The sequence below is a fragment of the Macaca nemestrina genome, chromosome 18, assembly GCF_043159975.1.
Source record: "Macaca nemestrina isolate mMacNem1 chromosome 18, mMacNem.hap1, whole genome shotgun sequence".
NCBI lineage: Eukaryota > Metazoa > Chordata > Mammalia > Primates > Cercopithecidae > Macaca > Macaca nemestrina.
Genome location: NC_092142.1, coordinates 13413090 through 13436475, shown reverse-complemented (window position 1 = coordinate 13436475; position 23386 = coordinate 13413090). Strand labels below are relative to the sequence as shown.

The following is a 23386-nucleotide window of genomic DNA, read 5'->3' as shown; positions in this document are numbered from 1 at the left end:
TCAAAACCAGTTGTAAGCCAGGCAAAGTGTCATTGACACTACGAGCTAAGGTCATGTTATTTTAATTTGTGGAAATGACACTCAGAGTGATTTAGTCATTAATTCAACAAATATTTACTGAGGGCCTACTACGTACAGGGACCGTGACAAGTAGGGATACGGTCTCAAACACACTACAAACAGCTGTTCATCTGTAGAGGTGACAACCAAGTAGGTTCCCGGAAAAGAATGGAGAGAAAATAAGGAAATCGATTACTGCAAGAGACTATTGCCGATGGATGCCACATAATGAAGCTTCAGGGAGCTCACCCAGCTTCCTGCATGCCTTGGAACTGTTGGAGGAGAGAAAATGGGGAAATAGGAAAAGGGCTAGAAGAGGGTCTGCAAAACTTAGCTTTACTTTGATTTCACTACTTACTAGCTATATGAATTTCTGACAAGTCAGCCAAATTCTATGTTGTTCCATACCTCTAAAATGGCAGAAGGTTGTGTGTGTGCAAGACAGAGGGTGGGGGAAAGGAGGGAGCGGGGGGAAGTGGGCTAACTAGAAAGTGCATAGGTAAAGAAGAATGTCATATATAACCTCATACCCTGGTGCCTCAAAGCTGCTCAGATTTAGAATGTTTGCGGAGGGAGAGTAGCATCTTAGAAAAAACAATCTGTTTCTCAGCTGGGTGCAGTGGCTCACGCCTGTAATCCCAGCATTTTGGGAGGCTGAGTTGGGCAGATCGCCTGAGGTCAGGAGTTCGAGACCAGCCTGGCCAACATGATGAAACCCCGTCTCTACTAAAAATACAAAAATTAGCCAGGTGTGATGGCGCGTGCCTGTAATCCCAGCTACTTGGGAGGTTGAGGCAGGAGACTTGCTTGAACCCGGGAGGCAGAGGTTGCAGTGAGCCAAGATCACGCCACTGCACTCCAGCTTAGGTGACAGAGCGAGACTGCATCTCATAATATATATATATATATATATATATATATATATATATATATATATATATATATATATATATATATATTTCTCAATGGGGGTTGATTTTGCTCCTTAGGGGACATCGACAATGTCTGGAGACACTTTTGGTAGTCACAGCCGAGCTGGGGTGTGCTACTAGCATCTGATGAATAGAAGCCAAGGATGCTGCCTAACACCCTAGAACGCACAGGGCAATCCTCCACAACAAAGAATCATCTGGCCCCGAACGGAATGTCAACAGTACAGAGGTAAGAAACACTGAGTTAGACACATCCTGCTTCTGTCTTCCCAGCTGTGTGATCTTTATCAGGCTACTTTTTCTGCTGGCCTGTTTCATCTTCTCTAAAATGTGAATCAATACTACCTTCAGAACAGACATTTTACGAAGCTTAACTAAGATAATATGCGAAGCACCTTGTGTAGAGGAGATGAACAATGCCACACCAGTAGATACTATGAATGGAATGGGCCGCTCCTGCTCAGCAAGTCCAGAAAGCCTTAGGTTGAGTTTTCAGCACGAGAAGGATCCCGTGGGGAGCCCACAACCTTAGCTGACTGTTCCTCCCAGCCTGCTGCGTCTTCCCGTCTTCCTGTCTCTTGCAGGCAAGGAGGTACACCAGGACAACTTGGACTCAAAAGACCCTCCCACGGGTTCAAGGCATGATGACGTGCTCAGGATCCCTTGGCTTCAGGGTCCAGGGAGCCACGCAAGCTCCTCCTGCCAGCCAGCCTCTCTGTCTCTGGAGGGACTGCCACCAGGTGCTAGAGATCAGAACATGGTGAATAATGGAAACTTCCCAAGTGTCTAATTATGCAGCATGTTGACTTCATTATGCTGTCCAAGCAGATGATTAGGAAATTCCCATGTCCCTGCTCTGCTCCCACGGTGGTCCTGCCTCCCACATGCGAGGTGGGTAGCTGAGCCTCATGCCTGTGGGCTCTACTAGTCTCACATCTAGGCCCCAACACTTTATACAGTGTGCTGGGAACACTTACAGTAGGGGGCAGATATAGGGTCCTAACTGGGTACAATCATCTCTACCATAAACTGGTTCACTTTGTTCTCCTGCCAACTGCAAAGAAGCAGAGAAAATGAGCAATAAAAATAATAGTAATGGCCAGGCATGGTAGCTTATGCCTGTAATCCCAGAACTTTGGGAGGCCCAGATGGGCGGCTCACCTGAGGTCAGGAGTTTGAGACCAGCCTGGCCAACTTTGCAAAACCCCGTCTCTACTAAAATTACAAAAATTAGCCAGGCATGGTGGCATGTGCCTGTAACCCCAGCTGCTTGGGAGGCTGAGGCAGGAGAATCTATCGAACCTGGGAGGTAGAGGTTGTAGTGAGCCAAGATCCTGCCATTGTACTCCAGCCTGGGTGACAAGAGCTAAACTCCATCTCAAAAAAAAAAGAAAGAAAAGAAAAAAAAAATAGTAATGATGATAACAATAAAAAGAGCAGTACTCCCACAGGTGTAGGAAACTGGCTAAAAAATATATCTCATTTGGCTTCGTATAGCCAGACTGACAGAGAAACAAAAGGTATTTACTCACCATATAATACTCCTCAAGGCTAAATGCTCTCAATTTTTAGTATGCGTAGAAACCACCATTAAAAGCTTATTAAAAAATGTTCATCCTTGGGCTGATTCTGATTAGGTGGGCAAGAAATGGGGCCTATATGTATATTTAAATCTGCACTCTTGGAGAGGCACTGCTCTGAGCCTTGGTTCTCAAACTTTATTGTGAATCAGAACCACCTGGAGGGCTTTGTATTGGTTTTCTGTGGCTACCATAACAAATCTCTACAAACCGTGTGGTTTAAAATGGCAGAAATGGCTGGGCGTGGTGTCTCACGCCTGTAATCTCAGCACCTTGGGAGGCGGAGGAGGGGGTGGATCACCTGAGGTCAGGAGTTCGAGGCCATCCTGGCCAACATGGCAAAACCCCCATCTCTACCAAAAGTACAAAAATTAGCCGGGCATGGTGGCAGGCGCCTGTAATCCAGCTACTCGGGAGGCTGAGGCAGGAGAATCACTTGAACCAGGGAGGGTAGAGGTTGCAGTGAGCCAAGATTGCGCCACTGTACTCCAGCCTGGGCAACAGAACGAGACTCTGCCTCAACAACAACAAAAAACAGTAGAAATTTATTCTCACGGTTCTGGAGGCCAGAAGTCTGAAACCAAGGAGTCCACAGACTTGGTGGCTTCTGGAGGTGCTGCAGGAGAACCTGTCCCACGCCTTGTCTGCTTTCTAAATGTTACCAGCTATCTTTGGTGTTCCTTTGCTTATAGCCGCCTTGTTCCCATTCACACGGCCTTCTCTGTGAATCCTCTCCCCTTTGCTTCTCTTAGAAGGACACTTGTCTTTGGTTTGAGGACTCATCCTCATCCAGGATAACTTCCTCTCATAATCTTTACCTTAATAACATCTTCAGAGACCTCTGTATCCAAATAAGGTCACAGCCACAGGTTCCAGATGGACATGTCTTTTTACCACCATTTGACTTCGCACTGCAGATTGCTGGGCCCCGCATCCAGCATTTCTGACTCACTAGGTCTGAGCTGGGGTCTGAGAATTTGCATTTCTAACAAATTCCCAGGTGATGCTGCTGCTGCTGATGATGCTAGCCCAGGGACCCCACATGGAGGATCGATGCCCTTTGCAAATATTCCACATCCGAGTGACTTTGTGTTCTGGTATTTAGCGAGTGTCAGATGTCTACATTGAACAGAACTGTGAAAGATGGCAAAGACTCTTTGCTCCCACTTTTCATCCTTGACCACCTGATAAGTTTCCTACCATGACTCCCCAGGGACCTCAATTAATCCTCAAGAAGTGATAAGTCCTGTGAAGGGAAGGGAAGGGAAGGGAATGGGAGGGGAGGGAAGGGGGAGGGGAGGGGGAGGGGGAGGGGAGAGGGGAGAGGGAGGGGAGGGAAGGGGAGGGGGAGGGGGAGGGGTAGGGGGAGGGGGAGGGGAGAGGGGAGAGGGAGGGGAGGGAAGGGGAGGGGGAGGGGGGAGGGGAGGGGAGGGGGGAGGGGGAGGGGGAGGGGGAGGGGAGGGGAGAGGGGAGAGGGAGGGGAGGGAAGGGGAGAGGGAGGGGAGGGAAGGGGAGGGGGAGGGGAGGGGAGGGGGAGGGGGGAGGGGGAGGGGGAGGGGGAGGGGAGAGGGGAGAGGGAGGGGAGGGAAGGGTGAGGGGGAGGGGAGGGGAGGGGAGGGGGAGGGGGGAGGGAGGGGAGGGGGAGGGGGAGGGGAGGGGAGGGGGGAGGGGAGGGGGAGGGGGAGGGGAGAGGGGAGAGGGGAGAGGGAGGGGAGGGAAGGGGAGGGGGAGGGGAGGGGGAGGGGAGGGGGGAGGGGTAGGGGGAGGGGGAGGGGACGGGGAGGGGAGGGGAGGGGGAGGGGAGGGGGAGGGGAGGGGAGGGGGAGGGAAGGGAGAAAAAGAAAGAAAAGAAAGAAAGAAGAAAGGAAGGAAGAGAGAGAGGAGAGGAGTTGGGCTTAGCCACAGCTGGCTGTGCATTTTGCTACCTGTGTGAGCTTGGAAGAACCATTTCATCCCTCAGAGCCTCAGTTTCTTTCTCTATAAAATGGGAATAAGGGACAAGCATTGTAGCTCACGCCTGTAATCCCAGTACTCTGAAAGGCCAAGACAGGAGGATCACTCAAGCTCAGGAGTTCAAGACCAGCCTGGGCAACATAGCAAGACCCTGTCTCAAAAAATAAAATAAGGCCAGGGATGGCGGCTCACGCCTGTAATCCCAGCACTTTGGCAGGCTGAGGCAGGTGGATCACTTGAGGCCAGGAATTCGAGATCAGCCTGGCCAACATGGCAAAACCCCATCTCTACTACAGATACAAAAATTAGCTGGGTGTGGTGGCAAGCACCTGTAATCCCAGCTATTTGGGAGGCTGGGGCAGGAGAATCCCTTGAACCCAGGAGGTGGAGGTTGCAGTGAGCTGAGATCGCACCACAGCACTCCAGCCTGGGTGACAGAGCGAGACTCCGCCTTTTTTAAAAAAAAAAAAAAAAGTAAAATAAAATAAAATGGAAATAAGACTTTTGGCTGACTTGATCATAGGTCTTGAAAGGATTGAATGAGATGATACATGCAAGAGTAGCAGCTGCTAAAACTAAAAATCACAGCAACCCAGCAATTCTGCTAAGTGACCCAGATGGGATGTGTGATGGGCACATGACAGCAGGAAGGGCTCTAGCTGGAATTTCGCCATGAGATAACTAAAAGGTAGCATGTCCTGCCCCACCACGTCCTCCCCTGGCCCTGCAAAGCCCTGAATTCCTCCCCACTCCTCCACCACCAAGCTACTGCCCCACCGGCCATGTCTCCAGAACCCATGATAGTAGTAATCACACCAGATGTTTCCAAACTGCACTGTGGTTCCTGAGGACAGGCTTCATTAGCTTTGATCTGGCAGGTTTACCTGCATTGGGTACTGGCTTTATTTCCAGCCACCCCTTCTCAACCTCACTGAAGTGGCTTTGACACTTTGAGGACACTGGTGAGATGGCTTGGGCCAGCCAACGTCCCACTAGGAGACTGACGGGCACTGGAGCCTTCCAAAGTGACTGAGCTGGAACCAGGGGCAGGGAATCATTTAATCCCCGGCCACTGCAGAGAAGCAGAATTCTCTCATTCACATCCCTGCAACGTCAACAGTGAGCAACAGTGAGCAGGCCCTAGACAATTTGGGAAGAGTGGGTGTCAGAAAGCCTGAGGTTAGGCCAGCCGTGGTGGGTCACTCCTGTAATTCCAGCACTTTGGGAGTCTGAAGCAGGCAGGTTACTTAAGCTCAGGAGTTGGGGACAGGCCTGGGCAACATGGTGAAACCCTTTCTCTCCATAAAAATACAAAAAAAAAAAAAAAAAGAGCATGGTGGTGCATGCCTGTAGTCCCAGCTACTAGGGAGGCCGAAGTGGAAGGATGGCTTAAGTCTGGGAGGTGGAGGTTGCAGTGAGCTGAGATTGTGCCACTGCACTCCAGCCCAGGTGACAGAGAGAGACTCCGTCAAAAAGATGGGAAGGAGGGAGGGAAGGAAGGATGGGGAGGGAGGGGGGGAGAGGGAGGGAAGGAAGGATGGGGAGGGAGGGAGGGAGGGAGGGAAGGGAGGGAGGGAGGGAGGGAGGGAGGGGGGAAGGAAGGAAGGAAGGAAGGAAGGAAGGAAGGAAGGAAGGAAGGAAGGAAGGAAGGGAGGGAGGGAGGGAGGGAGGGAGGGAGGGAGGGAGAGAAGAAAGGAAGGAACAAAGGGAGGGAGGGAGGGGAAAGGAAGGAAAAGGAAAGGAATGGAAAGGCCAGGGTTAAAATTGAGGCTGGAACACTAGCTCACCGTATAACCTCTAGAAATTTCTCAATGTTCTGAGCCTCAGCTACTTCATCTGTAAAATGGAAATAGGAGGAGGAATTGTTGGAAGGATTCCATCAAATCATCCATGTTTAAGCCTCATCAGAGAGCCTGCCAACCATACAGAAAGTGCTCAAAACCACCCTGCTAGCTGATTCTTATCCCTAGTATGGGAAAACCAGAGGGATAAAATCACAGATTCATAAGACCAGGTTGGTTATACATATGACCCTGCCACTCCTTTTTAAAAAATTGTAAAATAAACATAACATAAAATTTGCCATCTTGACCATTTTTAAGGGTACGGTTCTGTGTCATTAAATACATTCACATTGTTGTGCAACCATCACATCATCCATCTCTAGAACACCTTGTCGTTCTTGAAAGATGAGTAAGCAGGTGGAACATGTTAGTTCCTGAGGACTTCAGAGCTCCATGAACTGAAAGGTTACTCAAGAGAGAGAAGCAGCAGGCAGGTCAAGGATAAGCGTGGAGGCAAGCAAGAGAACATTAAGGAGCTATCTAATCTATCCTCGTGGTCCCACATCTTCCCTCTCTCCACCGGGCTCCTCAGGGAAGGCGGCTGTGAGGACTTCTTAATGCTACAACACACCAGGGTTCGAATCCCAACTCTGCACTTAGCCACTGTGTGACCTCAGCCATGCTATTTATTATCTCTCAGTCTCCCTCTCCTAATCTGTAAAATCGGGAGAAAAATAACACCAACTGCATAGGTTTGCTAATGAGCGAATGCATATAAAGAGCTTAGCAAACAGTGACTGACATATAGGTGTTAGCTATGATTGCCCTGGTGCCCCGCCCCCACTTCCCAGCCTCTGCCTTTTTGGAAATTTGTTCCGGGGTGGCCTAGTTCTGCAACTCTGATCCTCATTAGGACAGGAATTCCTCTCCAGGCTAAGAAGCCCTAGCAGCCACGGCACAGCCAGGTTTCTTTGTATCCCGGAGAATGTCCCTCCCCCAAAGGGGAATGAGGACAAGAATCACCCAAAAAATCTGCCCGCCAACCCAGAGTCAGGTCCCAGCCTGGCCAATCGCATGAGCTCGCCCTGCGGTAGTTTCCTAGGCAACCAGTACTCCTGTGCCAACACAGAGACTGGGTGCTGGGCATACAGAAGGAGGAGAGAGAGGGAGAGGGAGAGAGAGACAGAGATGGAGGCAGAGTCCAGGGGACAGAGCAACACGAGGGGCACGGGGAGAAAAAAACGGAGAAGGATGGGAGGAGGGAGAAGAGGCGGAATTCCACGTCTTCTTTGGCAGTTTCCACAGACACATGCATGCACACACACGTACTTTAAAGGGTTGATGTTTTTAAAGGAAAAACAGCTAAAACCACAATACATAAAATGGAAGCCCCCGAATTTCCGAGTGACACCCTTTCTCTTAGTCCACGTGAGCTGCTATGACAAAACACCAGAGACTGGGTGGCTTATAACAGAAATTGATTTCCCACTGTTCTGCAGGCTGGGAAGACCAAGATTAAGGTGCTGGCAGATTAGGTGTCTGATGAGGACGCATTCCTCATAGACAGCTCTCTTCTCACTGTGTTCTCACAGGGCAGAAGGGCTGAGGGATCTCTCTGGGGCCTGTTTCATAAGGGCACAGATCCCATCGATGAGAGCAGAGCCCTCATAACCTAATCACTTCCCAAAGGCTCCACATCCTCATCTGTACACACTGAGGATTAGGTTTCAAGATATAAATGTGAGGGGACACAAATAGACCATAGCACCCTCACTGGTATGCGTATACACACACACACACATACACCACACACATTTACATTTATGTACACAGACACACATTGCATGTACACACACACATACACACATCACATGTACACACATGTACACTTGCACACATATATACATACACCCATACACATGCACACACATATACACATACACACATTGCGTGTACATGTATACACATACACATGCATACATTGTGTGTATGCACACATATATACATACACACATACACATGCATACATTGCAGGTACACACATACACATGCATACATTGCAGGTACACACATATACACACACGTGCACATATTGCATGTACATACATACACACATATATACATACACACATACACACACATTGCATGTACACACATGTACACACATGTATACACATACATATACACATTGTATGTACACACATGAATACACATACATTCATATGTACACATACACACATTGCATGTACACACATCTATATACACATGAATATGCATACATACACACACATATTGCATGTATACACATGCACATACGCACATTGCATGTACATACACATATATACATATACACAGGCATGTTGCACGTACAGACATGTGTACACATACACACATATACACATTGCATGTACACACATGTATACACATACACACATACACGTTGCATGTACACACATGAATACACATACACACACATTGCATGTACGCACATATATACACATACATGCATATGTACACATACACACATTGCATGTACACATATGCCCACACATATTGCAGGCGTGCACACATACATACATGAATGCACACACCTGCAACTCACATTTATACACACACACATCTCATACTGCGATGGTAAAACATCGCAGGTTGCAGGCAATGCTAGGCTTCTTAATGGCCCAGCCACAGTACTGGTTGAGATTCAGAAAGCCTGTGAAAGCCATGGCTCAGAATCACATTTGTTTATGGAGCTGCTAGGATGGAATACAAGAAAAGTCTAGACTGACAATCCATCCGGTCTCCATCTAAACTCCAGGCCACTCCTAACCTAGACTAACTGCTGTGCAGAGTTCAGTGATGTAAGAGGAGTATTCCCAATGTCCCCTAGTGAAAGGACAGTGAGAAAAAGTGTACAACAGGTGTCTGTGTGGGTGTTCACACACCGCTTTATGAACCCTTTTATTTTCAGGTCCACAAATCCATAGAAAAGTAGTTAAAAAAAACTGTTTGCATTGTCTGATTGCAGCCACACAAGAATGACTGCTGTTGTCTCGTTTTAGGGGTGGAGAAACTGAGGCCTGGGCAGGTAAAGAGTCCTGTTCAACGGCCCACATCACAATGGAGAAACTGAGGCACGGGAAGGTAAGAGTGTTGTCTAAGGACACTCACAACATGGATGGGGAAACCAAGGCACAGGAAGGTTGTCTTAGGGCCCAGAACTCTCATTTATGAACCCACAATTCCAGCCCAGGGAACCTGATCTCAGAGCATATGTGGTCAACCACTCAGCTATTTGGCCCTCCCACAATTATGGCCCCATTCCAGCCAGCCTGAAACTGTGCGTTGGAGAAGGCAGACAATTAAAAAGGTGACATCAGTGTAGCATGGTGAGCATTAATGCTGGTGTCAGAGGGTTTGAGGAAGTGACATCTCAAGTGAGATCTGAAGGTTGAGGAAGAATCAGTGGGAGGACAGGATGGGGTGAAGGCAACAGCGTGGGGGCTGCCAAGCAGAATCTAAATGGTGCGAAGGCCTACTGCAAAGCTGGGCTGGAGTGAGGCTGCGGCAGGCGCAGCAGGTGCAGGTGGACTGGGGACGTGAGCAAAGGCCAGCTAAGACAGGGCCTGAGCTGGAACACTGAGTTACGCTCTCCCCTGAAGTCAATGCCAAAGCATTGAAATTTTCCTTTTTTGAAAAAGGGTCTCATGCTGTCACCCAGGCTGGTTTGCAGTAGTGCAATCATGGCTCACTGCAGCCTCGACCTGCTGGGCTTGGGTGGAATTTCTAGGAGAGAAATTACATGATCAGATTTGCCACATAGAACACATTGGCCTTGGCCAAGAGAACAGATAGAAGGAAGCAAGTCCAGCAGGGGAGACACAGAATCCTACCTGATTCTAACCAAAATGGCATATGAGGAAACCAAGGCACAGAGAGGAGAGACAGTTTGCCCAACATCACTCATCTAGAAAGTGAAGGAGTCACACGTGAACTTGAGTTCATCCAACACCAGAGCCCAGCTCCTTGGCACCTACATAAGCCCCTTCCCATCTAGGTTCCTTCTAGGCTCATCAATCTCTTGGCCAACAAGGATCTGTAAGAGATTCCACTGTGTCCATTTCTCCTGCATCAGGACCAGATCCCACACCCAGTACTGAGCAAAGAAAATAAGTGTAAGCTAAGTCAGGCATAGCACTCTGTCTCTTTAAGGTGTTATGTACTTCAAAGTTTAATTATCCATATAGTGTTTCTCCCTGTGTCCCTGAAAGCTTCCCCAGACACTAGCTCCCACAGTTCCTTCCTATTTGAACATCCGCCCTAAGACCTAAAGCATTTAAAGCTCTAGGGGATCCTGATGATACTCCAGTCGAATACAGTAGAAATACTTTCCCCAAAACCAGTGTTCAGACCTAAAAGCAGACATTTAGAACAAACCTTCTAGAGTCTCAGTGTGGGAGGATCCTGGATTCCAGTGCAACCATGCCACCTATTTGCTCAGGGACCTTTGACAAGACTAGGGAATATAAAATATATCTGCAAAATGTAACTGACATTACATATAGAGGGCCCTGTTCTTGGTTCACAGGACTGACAATTGTTATAACACATATTTACTACATGCCTACTGTGTGCCAGGCATGGTACCAGGTACTTTACATTCATTACATATTTAATTCTCAAAACATCCCTATGAGGCAGGCATGGTTAACCATTCCCATGATTAATATTCCCATTCCCATTTAATATTCCCAAGATAAAGAATGTGAGGTTTATAGAAGTTAGGTGACCTTCCCGCATTAACCCCGTTATTAATCGATTCATTCAATACATATATTCATTGAATGCCTATCACGTACTGGGCACTCCAGATACTGGAGTTACTCCTTTGAACATCAGCAACAACAAAAACAAAAAGATGGGTTTTATGAAATTTATATTCTATAGAGAAGAGACAGAAAATGAATAAACATATCAAATATAAATAAACATGGTAATGGTGATAAGTGCCACAGAGGTAAAAGAAAAAATAAAAGATGCTATTGTATCAGTCAGAATCCATTAGGTTATGCTGCAGTAACAAATAGCCCCTAAGTCCCTAGAGCTGGTCCGTTTCTGATTCACACTACATGTCAAGTGCAGATAAGGAAAGAGATATTTCCACTGTAGTCACCCAGGGACCCAGGCTGAGAGAGGTGCCATCTCCATGTACCTTCCATCTCAGTGTTATCACCATAGCAAGAGGAAAAGGATGTGGAGAATCAGACACTGGCTCTGAAAGTTTGTATCTCCCTCAGTGAGGGATGGAGAAAAAATGTAGGGGGCTTCTCTGAGTACAGCGGTCCGGAAAGACCCTTTGGGGCGTAAATTGAAGGTCTTGGGTTTGAACCCTAGTCTTTCACAAGCTTGCACTTTCTACTGGGCCAGGTGACTAGGATAAATTATTAATGACCCTGGCACAAAAGACAGTTCATACACCATGCGTACACAAGACTAAGACTTGCAAATTGAGCTGTGGAAGTCAGCCCTTTGTCAAGGTCTAGCTCAGAGTGATGAAAGACCTGCAGAGTCATCCTGACAAGCAGAGATTCTAGGATCACCAGACAACAGTCTTTGCTTCTGCCTTTCTTGGAAAATTCAAAGGACTTACGCCTTGGTTTGGAAACTTTTATTTTCCTTTCTCTGTTCTTTTCTACAGAAGAGCTGCCGTGTGGGAAACGTGGCAAGCCTTCGAACCCTTTCTTAGCAACAGAATTTTTTTAATTAGGAAAAGAACATTAAAAGCAGAAAAGAAATCTCACCCAAGAGCTAGAAACACGGGCAAAAGCCCACCTGATGGTGCCTGAAGTTACCATTTTTCATATCAAGTGCTAAATATAAGTGTGTTCTTTTCATGTGAACAGAGGTAGTTTCAGTTTGTCGTGCCCTGAACATGGCTTTGACCTTGAATTCTGTTTTCTTCTCTCTAAAACTTTCACTGGTTCATGGTTTATAAATACACCTAATCCCAAACCCAACTTTGAGGTGGTATCCAGGCTGGGATGCACCTCACAGAGGGGTGAGGAGATGGGTTTGAAAGAAAAAGAGAAAGAGACAGAAATGAGAGAGAACAGGGGAGAGAGAAAGAGTCAGTGATAAGGAAGAAGGTCAGTGGCAATAACGTGAGATCATTGCCAAGGATGCAAAACAAGGGGAGAAGAAGGTGAACGTGAAGGAGTGACATACAAGGCAGACAACCGATACCCTTGTTAGGTGAGGACCATGGTCTGGGAGACCTACGGGAGATAAAGGCAAGTTACCTTAAGCTAAGGCCAGACTGATCACATTGTCAAACGGTTACTTCCCACCATCCTCCCAAGAGGTGGGGTCTCTGATCCCATGTCACAGATAAAGACACAAAGCTTGAAGGAGGAATGTAGTTTGTGGTCCATCAGGTCTCAGCTTGAATGTCACACCTCAGTGAGGGTGCCCCTCCCCAAAGCACCCTCTTCCAGTGTCTCACCCTCTCCGTTGGTTCTGTTTGGTTTGCAATCCACTCTAGTGAGAGTTATCTTTCTCATCTATTTGTTCTCTTCTTTCTTTTCTTTTTTTTTTTTTTTTTTTTTGCCTTTCAACCTTTTATTTCATTGTTTAAAAAATGATAAAGGTAATATATGTTCATTGTAGAAAAAAATCTGAAAACAGAAAAAGTTTTCTTTTAATATTTTTAGGAGTGTCTCTTTTGTTTTCTGCGTAGATTTGTAATGCAAACTTCTGTTATTGGCTACTAGTGGTATTGAACTGGAATGTGTGTGCACATTTGTGCATACACATATAATGATACTTATGTCATTCAAAATTCTTATGCACATTTTGCTTGATTTTGATATGCTCAAGGAATGGTGTGTTTAAAATTCTTGTATTATTATTATTTTTTTCTTTTCATCTTTTATTTTAGGCTCAAGGAGAACATGTGCAGGTTTGTCAATGGCATACCACCCTGAACGTGCCTGATCTCATTTGTTCTATTCTTTCTTGTTTACCTCTATGATAGGAAGATAAGCTCCCTAAGTAAGGTCCCCTGTCTCTGTGAATTTGCTGCTGGTATCTCCAGCATCTATAGAAGTACCTAGCACATAGTAGGTGCTCAATAAGTATTTGTTGACTGAATAAATGAATGACTGTGGCCTGGCATTAAACCTATTCAAATCTTGGCTCTCGGTGCAAAAGTTGAATCAAAATATACTCTGGAGGCTGAGACAAGAGGATCACTTGAGCCCAGGAGTTCAAGTCCAGCCTACGCAACATAGTGAAACCCCATCTCAAAAAAAAAAAACCTCAAAATACAGGGAATTAAACATGGAAGCAATGATGTGGGTCCAAACACAGAGAGACAACAGAAGAGCCATGGGCCTCTGGTGCCAACACAAAGCCTGCCTAGGCCAGGAAGCTTTAAAATTATCTCCTGGGTAGGGCAGAGCCAAGGGCTGGCGTGGGAGTCGGAAGTCAGAGACAAGAGCCCGGTCTGGCTGTCAGAATGGGTTAGGGCTATGCAAAGAGTGGGCTCTGGACAAACCCTTGCTTTTTCCTGGTCCAAAAAGGCTGAGGGCCATATAGGGTCATACTCTCCATATCGTCTCCTGGTTGACACATTTCCACCTGGTTCTGCTTCATGGTACCAACATCTGTGTCTCTGTTATAGTGTTCGCAGCACACACACTCTTACTTGGATACCGTCACTGACTCTTGCTGGAAAGTGGTGAGCTGTCAATGCAATTGCGCAATAAATAAAAATATCCTGCTTTCCTGATGTAAAGAAAGAAGAGGATGCTGAAGGACCCAGTACTTAGAAGAACATTCTGCATCATTATTTCATTGATGCCCCACAAGAACACATGGAGGTAGAAGTTAGTGTCATTTCCACTTTACAAGATGAGGAAACTGAGATTCAAAGATAATAATGGGATGGCGAACATGCTTTGAGCACTTTGTGAATGCCAGACACTACCCTAACTATAGGACATGGATTTTGTTTTTTTTCCATTTAAGGTCCCAACCAACTTTAAGATTGTGCTTTCATTAAACATGCTTTACAGATAAAGAAACTGAGGGCCAGGTGCAGTGGCTCATGCCTGTAATCCCAGCACTTTGGGAGGCCGAGGCGGGCAGATCACGAGGTCAGGAAATCAAGACCATTCTGGCTAACACAGTGAAACTCCGTCTCGACTAAAAATACAAAAATTTGGCAGGGTGTGGTGGCACAATCCTGTAGTCCCAGCTACTCGGGAGGCTGAGGCAGGAGAATCGCTTGATCCCGGGAGGCTGAGGTTGCAGTGAGCCAAGATCGCATCACTGCACTCCAGCCTGGGTGACAGAGTGAGACTCTGTCTCAAAAAAAAAAAAAAAGAAACTCAGATAGGGTCACTCAGCTATTGAGAGATGGGTCCAAAAGCACGCCCAGGCAAGTGCATCTAGCCTCAACACTGTGGTCTCTCCACTGGAAGCCAGGATCAGGGTACCAGGGTGAGGCTGGTGAGCCACTTTCCTTGGGTGCACAACTTATAGGGGCACCAAGAAACTCCATCATTGGAACCAACAGTATTCAAATGCAATAGCTTTAAAAATCAAAAGTAGTTCTAAAAATCCATGTTGAACAAGGTATCAAAATTTTAAATAAAGTCAAAATCAGTAACTCTACTATGTCATGCCAAATTAGAGTCAGGGGCAAAAGGAAAAAATCAGTAATACTCCCCTTACTGTACTCCAGGAAATTCCTCTGAGTAATCTAATCTCAGGGGCTCAAAAGGGCCGTGATAACTTACGCCCTCAGATAATCAAAACCCCACTGCTCTCTGAAGCACGTTAGGAAACATTCTGCAATGGAAGCCTCAGTAAAATCTACTGAGCTACTCAAGACCCAGAAGGATCCCTGTTTCTCACTTGTGGCAGGAGAGACACAGAGAGGTTAAGCAATCTGCTACAGGTCACACAGCAACATCCGCTCTACCTAGATGCAGTCCTTGATCTACTCTGCAGAAAATGCAGGTACAAAACAAACCATCATCTTTGTCCATAGGATTTATCTGAACACCTCTGCTGTCTTCCCAGTGTGCATAGAGTCAGCTGATCACAATAACCAGGGTTACCAGATTTGGCAAAGAGAGATACAGGACTCCCAGTTAAATGTGCATTTCAGATAAACAATGGATTTTTTTTTTTTTTTAGCATAAATCCCCTGCAAGATTTGAGGCATACCTCCACTAAAATGCCACCCGTTGTTTATCCGAGATTCAAATTTATCTGGGGGTCCTGTATTTTATTTGGCAGCCCAATCTGCAACAGACTTGGGTTAATAAAAATAATCAGAGCTGGAACTTGACTGGGCACTTCCCCTTCCTTACTTGCTGCCTGCCTCACTCAAGTCCAGCCCCACTGGCCTGCTCTCCTTTCCTCTGGCACATTGAGCTCCCTCCAACTTAAGGGACTTGTGCAGGCTCTTCTGTCTGCCTAGAAAGCTCCTCCCCACACCATTCAATGGCTCTATCTTTTTTAGCCTTTGAGTCTTGGCTTATATGCTGCCTCCTCGGAGAGGCCCAAACCATCATTTTGTATCCCGTTTCTTTCATTCTGTCAGCCTTTTGTTTGTTTCTTTTACAGCAGAAATCACAATTTGCAATGACTTTATTATGTCGCTGGTTAATGGGTTGGGGTTGCTTCCCTGTAATGAATTGCAAAGCTCCAGAGGGTAGGAGCTATACCTGTTTGGTCCATCTGTATCTCCAGCACCCAGCACAGTACCCTGCATATACTAGGTCCTCAATACATATGTTGAGTTAATGTAAGTATTGGGCACTCCCAGTCCAGCTAATGCATTCTCCAAAGTGGCCTTATACCCAAGTTCCCTTTAATCCGGACAGTGCATAAACCTGCCAAGTTCAAACGTTTTGCTGGTATGTAACAATCTTAGATTGTCGGACGAAGCAACTTGCAGACTGCTTTCCTGAACAACAATAACAACCAAAAAAAGGATTATATAACTCTAAATGGGGGAATAGGCATCAAAACTATTTCCTTGCCTAACATCATCCTGTTATTATTTTGACATCTGTGTAGGCTGCGGAGTGATTCTTTTAACGCCGTGTGTGAGGCGTATTTATATCGCTGGCTGTAGCACAGAGCATATGCAAAGGCTTCAGAAGACTATTCTAGTAGGTCTTGCTTGTAGCCGTATCAGGCCCTGTGTGGAGGGCCTGAAAAAGCATCCCTGTGTTTACTATGTTTAACGAGGATTGGCTTCCAAGCGGCAGGGCGATAAGCAAGCCCTGCTTTTGCTATATACCAGTTCCTTCAGTCCCAGTGGAGACAGGAGCATTGGGACCACAAGATCCCTGAAACCTGTACCATGCACCATGCCTTGGAGGGGACGTGGAAACATGTCAACCAGGAGACGATATGGGGAGTAGGACCCTATGCGGCCCTCAGCCTTTTTGCACCAGGAAGAAACAAGGGTTTGTCCAGAGCCCACTCTTTGGGTAGCCCTAACCCATTCTGACAGCCAGACTGGGCTCTTGTCTCTGACTTCTGACTCCCACGCCAGCCCTTGGCTCTACCCTACCCAGGAGATCATTTTAAAGCTTCCTGGCCTAGTCAGGCTTTGTGTTGGCACCAGAGGCTCGTGGCTCTTCTGTTGTCTCTCTGTGTTTGGACCCACATCATTGCTTCTACCTTTAATTTCCTGTATTTTGAAGGTTGTTTTTTGTTTGTTTGTTTGTTTGTTTTTGTTTTTTTTTGTTTTTTGAGATGGAGTCTCACTGTGTTGCCCAGGCTGGACTCGAACTCCTGGGCTCAAGTGATTCTCTTGCCTCAGCATCCAGAGTGTATTTCAAGAAATAACAGCAGCATCTACCATCGCCCAAGGCTTGCTATACCCAAGCACTGTGCTAGGCTGTTTTCACTCTTCACCATCACCCTCTGCGATCTATTCCAATCTCCCCATTTCTCAGAGAAGGAAACGGAATCGTAGAGAGGGGTTAAGAAACCTGCCTCGTGTCCTCTGGTTGATAAGATGCAGAGTAGAGAATTTCATCCCAGTCTGCTCCTTCCAAAGGCAGGCATGCGTTCAGGGGACAGTTTGATCAAGATCATTACCTTCCTCACCAGCAGCTTCTGTCAGAGAAAGGAAGGGGAATGAAATCTAAATGGTTTTCCCAGGAATGCTGTCCGTCCAGCCGCAATAATGTGGCACAGCGGGGCCCAGTGAGAGTAGAGGAAACTGGAATCTTGGAGCCAGGTCCCATCTAGGATTTAGTGGGGCCACCTGCACTTAACTGTCATGTGACTCCGGGTGGATGTTATGGTCTCTCTGAGTCCTGGTTACCTCACCTGTCAAATGGGGGTAATAATCAGAATTACTGCCTGTATTTGTTTGCTACGGCTGCTATGATAAAGAATCACAGACTAGGTGGCTTAAATGACAGAAATGTATTGTCTCACAGTTCTGGAGTCAGGAAGTCTAAGATCAAGGTGTGGGCAGGGAGGGTTCCTTCGCAGGCCTCTCTCCTGGGCTTGTCAATGGCTGCCTTCTCCCTGTGTCTCTTCACATCACCTTTTCTTTGTGGAAATCTCCCCTTTTGTAAGAGCATCAGTCGTACTGGATTGGGGCTCGCTGTCTTGACCTCATTCTAACTTGAGGTCAGAATGTGCTTATATAATAATATCAGAATGTGATATTATTTGCAGATAGACTCTTCTTTTTATTTTAAGTTCAGGTTTACATGTGCAGGATGTGCAGGTTTGTTACATAGGTAAATGTGTGCCACGGTGGTTTGCTGCACCTGTCAACCCATCACCTAGGTATGAAGACTCCCCCGCATGTATGAGCTATTTATCCTGATGCTCTGCCTCCCCCACCTGAATCTTCCGACAGGCCCCAGTGTGTGTTGTCCCCTGCCCACATCCATGTGTTTGCAGATAGACTCTGTACCTCTGTAAACAGTCTATCTGATAGGCTGGGCGCGGTGGCTCATGCCTGTAATCCCAGCACTTTGGGAGGTCGAGGCAGGCAGATCATGAGGTCAGGAGATCGAGACCATCCTGGCTAACAGGGTGAAACCCCATCTCTACTAAAAATACAAAAAATTAGCCGGGCGTGGTGGCGGGCGCCTGTAGTCCCAGGTACTTGGGAGGCTGAGGCAGGAGAATGGCGTGAACCCGGGAGGCGGAGCTTGCAGTGAGCCAAGATCGTGCCACTGCACTCCAGCCTGGGCGACAGAGCGAGACTCCGTATCAAAAAAAAAAAAAAAGAATAATATCAAATAATATCACATTCAGAGGTACTGGGGTCCAAGGTTTTAACATAGGAGTTGGGGGGACACTCCATTCAATTCATAATCATTCTAAGAATGTCTTATTGATTAATACAGAAAATGTGTATGGAAACACCTTCCCAAATGTCCACCCCCCAAACCCACACTCATCACGTGTCTTGGCCAAATGGTCTAGAATTACACACTTCCCCTTGCTGAGCTGTTGGCTAGTTAGTGAGCAATGGTATTATGTGTACTGGTCCTGCCTGCATCCCTAGTTGTGGGAGACACCTCCCATCATACACACACACGCACACACACACACACACACACACACACCAAACGCCACTGGCCAATGACATGGAGCCATCATGGGGTATGGCAGCCCTGACCCTGTACAAAAGCTTTCAACTACCTCTCCTCAAAAGATGACACTTTTCCCTACATTGGGCTTGGAGTGGAAGCCTAGAAGAGAACTTTTGTGGCTCTAAGGTTTTATCCTGAGCTCCACCCCTTCTCAGCATCACAGCTTTCCTCCTTTCCTCCGTAGGCCTCACTTTGCTCATCTGGAAAATGGGAACAATGGTTAAGTCATGGTAGTTGTAGGAGTAAATGAAGGAAGAAGTGTAAAGTGCCTCATGGCTCAGGGATGGCCATAGCAGGTACTTGTCAACATGAGTCCCCCTTGCTATAATCACCAGGGAGGCCCTGAGTAATTAGAGGCACAGAGCAGTAGGTACCCTGGGTCCCAATTTTAGCCAATGCTAAGAATCACCCCTTCCCCATAGAGGCAAATTCTGCAACTCTAGAACTAGGCCTGGGAACCTGCATTTTTAATAAGCTCTCAGGTATTGTATGACCAGGCAATAAGCAAGCCAATTTGTTATTCATCCAATCACTGGAAAAGCATCTTTTTAAAAAAAGTTCATATGCCTGGGCCCTGTCCCACCCCAGCCCTATTGCATCAGAATCTCTAGGCGGCAAGATTGGCATGCTTGTATGTGGAAACTGCTCTCCATCCATTTCTGAGGTGCACTGTTGATTAAGAATCACTGATTTAACATATTCACCACGGAATATTATACAGTCATAAAAAGGAACGAGACCATGTCCTTTGCAGGAGCATGGATGGGGCTTGAAGCCATTATCCTCGGCAAACTAACACAGGAACAGACAACTAAACACTGGATGTTCTCATTCATAAGTGGGAGCTGAACAATGAGAACACAAGGACACAGGGAGGGGAATATCACACACTGGGGCCTGTGGTGGCGGGGAGCAGAGAGCATCAGGATAAATAGTTAAGGCATGCGGGGCTTCATACCTAAGTAATGGGTTGATAGGTGCAGCAAACCACCATGGCACACATTTACCTATATAACAAACCTGCACATTCTGCACATGTATCCCAGAACTTAAATTAAAATAAATTAAAAATTTTAAAAGTATCACTGATTTAGAGCAAGCAGCTCTCAAACTATGGTTTGCATCAGATCCCTTTGGGAGTGTATTTAAGATGCCGAGTCCTGGGCTCTTACTCCCCAGAATCTGATTCAATAGGTCTATGGTGAAGCCCAAGAATCTACATTTTAATAAACCTCCCTGGAGGTTGCAGTGAGCCGAGATCACCCCATTGCACTCCAGTCTGGGCTACAAGAGCAAAACTCTGTCACCAACGAAATAAATAAACTCCCCAGGCAATTAGGATACAGTGAATCTGAGACTCCCTACCTTGAAAACATTCCCTTCTAAGCTTGTTGGATCCTAAGGAGGAACAAAGCATCTGCCTTCCATAAATAAGAGTCCCATCCCATCCATCCAGGGATGTCTTCTGCAAGGCAAGCCTAGCTCAAGTCCATGAACGTTCCATTGGCTGCCACAGCTGGAGGATTGGCCCTTTGAGCCTCACCTGGGTACAACCCTCCAGCCCCAAGCGGGAAGGGCATTACATGCTCAGCAGCCCCCTCTGCTGGCGGGGCTATAGCATCAAGGCCCATTCTTTGAGCTTTCAGTTTGTATTTTCCTTTTGCAATATGCTTTCTGGATGGGGAGCACCCCATACTCCCCTTTGCTAGCCTCCCAGCTAACATACTACAGAGCCTGTGTTCAATCCAAATCTACAAACCTGCCAGATGCACTATCTCCCTAAGCCCCGCTGTGTCTACTTTCTCTCACTTCCTCCTGCTAACACCGAGGTGTTAACCAGTCCTGAGAATGAACGCTTCGTGGCATGAATTCAAGTACCCCTTTCCCACCCTAATAAGCTAATGCTTATGTAGCACTCACTGACTGCTGTGTCTGGCAGTCCTTTTAAGTACTCTGCATACGTTGGCTCATTGAACCCTGACCACAACACTGTGAGGCAGAAGGCATGTTTTATGGTGAAGAAAACTGAGGTACAGACACGTGAGGTGACTTGGCTAAGACTGCACAGCTCCTAAGGAGCAGGCTCTGAATCTGAACTCAGGCACACCGTGGCCCAGAGCCACGCTACTTATTACCCAATAAATCCTGCCAATCCATAACTGATATTATTCTAGTCTTCCCTTCATCCATTGTATGTGTCCCTCCCCATACCTAACACTGGTCTACACGTCTGACCTGATGTCTGTAAGGTGAGTCCAACATAGATAGATGGATCAACACAGATCTCATTGGCCCAGGGAAGTGGATTTGAGGAGCAGGACTTTATCTCCTTGCCTTCAGGCCTCTATTGCATAATTTGACTTTTTCCTGGACAAAGCATAGTCTGCCTCCACTCTGTAAAATGCAGCTCTTCTTCTACCAATGCCTCTTTGATCCAAGTATACACCCCCAGCACACTTCTGTCATTTAGTGCTGTGTCATGCATGCATGCTTCCTCTGCTCTCCTGCCGCCCTGGGATAAAACATTTGGAGTTGAGCCCATTTAAGTGCATGGGCCCTATATCCTATATATTAATTCAGCCAATATTTCCCAAGCACCTGCTATGTGTGAGGCCCTGAACTGTGCCCTGAGAAGTCCATGCTGGGCCTCTGCCCTCCTAGAGCTCACAGTCTGCATGACAGAGGAGGATATACCACCCACTATGCATACTTGTGTCTCAAGCTTCATGAAAACCACATGTGTGGCATCAGCAACAGTCTGTGCATCTGGCTGGCAACGTCCCTGTGGGCATCGCTCAGCAAGGGCTTGTCGGACTTGCTGGTTCTTAGCAAGGCAAGTTGGTAGTTCATCCCGCCACTCTCACCTAAGCAAGAGATTTCTTAAAAAACAATCCATGTCCGTTGAGTAATGCATAAGATAATATCAACTTTGCTGCATCCTCAGTAATTCTGGTGACTTCTCTGTTGCCCTAGAATGCATTTTAGTGTTTCCCTGGGTGGCACACAGCCTCCAGAGTGCTATGAGGGAAGAGGGTGAGTGGGCATGGAGGGAGAATTTAGAATTCTGCTCAGCTCTTGTAATTCAGAGTGGGATGCTGGCTCGTACTTCAATGGGTCTGACAAAGTTGCATTACAGTGCTCCTGGAATTGGAATTCAAACTGTGAGAGCCAAGACACTTTCTCATGATCACCACCAAGACTGTAAGGAAATAGAGTCTTTGGGGTACAGAAATAGAGAGAAGGAGCCATTCATTCATCCCCAAATACTTAGGTGGAGTTTACTACGCATGAGTTCCTGCACCAGAACCACAGAGACAGTGAGAAGCAAACATTAACATAGTCATTACTCCCAAGGAGCCTAAAAGAGACACAAAACAGCACACTGGTTGTGAGCACAGACTCTGAAGCAAAGATGCCTGAGTTCTAATTCCCGTTCTATTTACCTGAAGCGTGGTCCTGGGTAAATCACTTACTTTCTCTGTGACTCAGTTTCCTCACCTGTAAAATGGGCATAATCATAGTACCCTATCTTATGAGGTTTCTGTGGATTAGATAAAATACAACTGAAGTGCTTAGAACAGAACAAATTCTAAGAGTGTGAGCTATTATTATATGATGATAGCCAAATTAGGAGAAGGCCTATTAATTTAATAATGATATGCATACATATAAACTTGGGGCACCTTGAGATTGTAGGATGAAAGGGTTTGATTTGGAAACATCAGTGAAGGTCTCCCTAAGAAAGAGCCATATAAGTAGAAATTTGAAGGACAAGTAAAAGCAGACTAGGGTTAGACTAGAAAGAAGAGTGAACCAGTGGGGATAGCATGTGCAAAGGCCCCGTGGCAGGAGACAGCATGGAAATTTCCATGCACTGAAATAAAGTCAGTGTGGCTGCAAGGCAGAGAGCAAGGTGAACATCACTCATGAGGGGGCTGGAGGTGCACAGAGAGGCCAGAGGCAGCCTGTATGAAAGATTTCTCTCTATTCTAAGCATCTGCCTCTAGGCAAGTCTAAACCCTCTGCATACCAGGTGTTCATTATTTGTCTTTTTATTAACCATCTCAAGAGGAGTTTAACAAACTTCCTTAGCAAAATCCCATTGTTGCACTGAAAAGAAGTCAAATTTGTCCCTACTTTTAAAAGAAGATTATAATAGAAAGTTAAAGACATTCTCTTTGATTCACCAATAAGAATTTCCATGGTCATGTGTGTAGTCAAATGACTTCAGGATTTCTTGGTTCCCAGAAATATCGGGGAGTTCAAAATAGAACAGTCATCATTTGCTGCTTAGGAAATGTCAATACCACACCAAAAGATGGACGGGAAAAGAGGAGGGTAACAGTCATTGAGGCCCAACAGTGCACCAGACGCCAAGCAGACCGTGGGAGCCACAGGTTTTCCTTAGTTCATCTTCGCATCCACCCTGT

General features: G+C 46.5%; 1 protein-coding gene and 1 long non-coding RNA gene across 8 annotated transcripts in view; both read right to left on the bottom strand.

The window, feature by feature from the left end:
* LOC105467743 (shisa family member 9) overlaps positions 1-23386 on the bottom strand; it is a 344353-nt gene that overhangs the window by 164724 nt on the left and 156243 nt on the right. The window lies entirely within an intron of this gene.
* Positions 1-23386, bottom strand: part of LOC139359833 (uncharacterized) — a 170521-nt gene that overhangs the window by 98051 nt on the left and 49084 nt on the right. Inside the window, exon 3 of one of the 6 annotated variants that reach the window (XR_011616317.1) lies at positions 6214-17451. The exons of 4 other annotated variants lie outside the window; for them this stretch is intronic. This is a non-coding gene — a long non-coding RNA (uncharacterized lncRNA). One more of the 6 variants, XR_011616319.1, reaches the window with a different exon arrangement.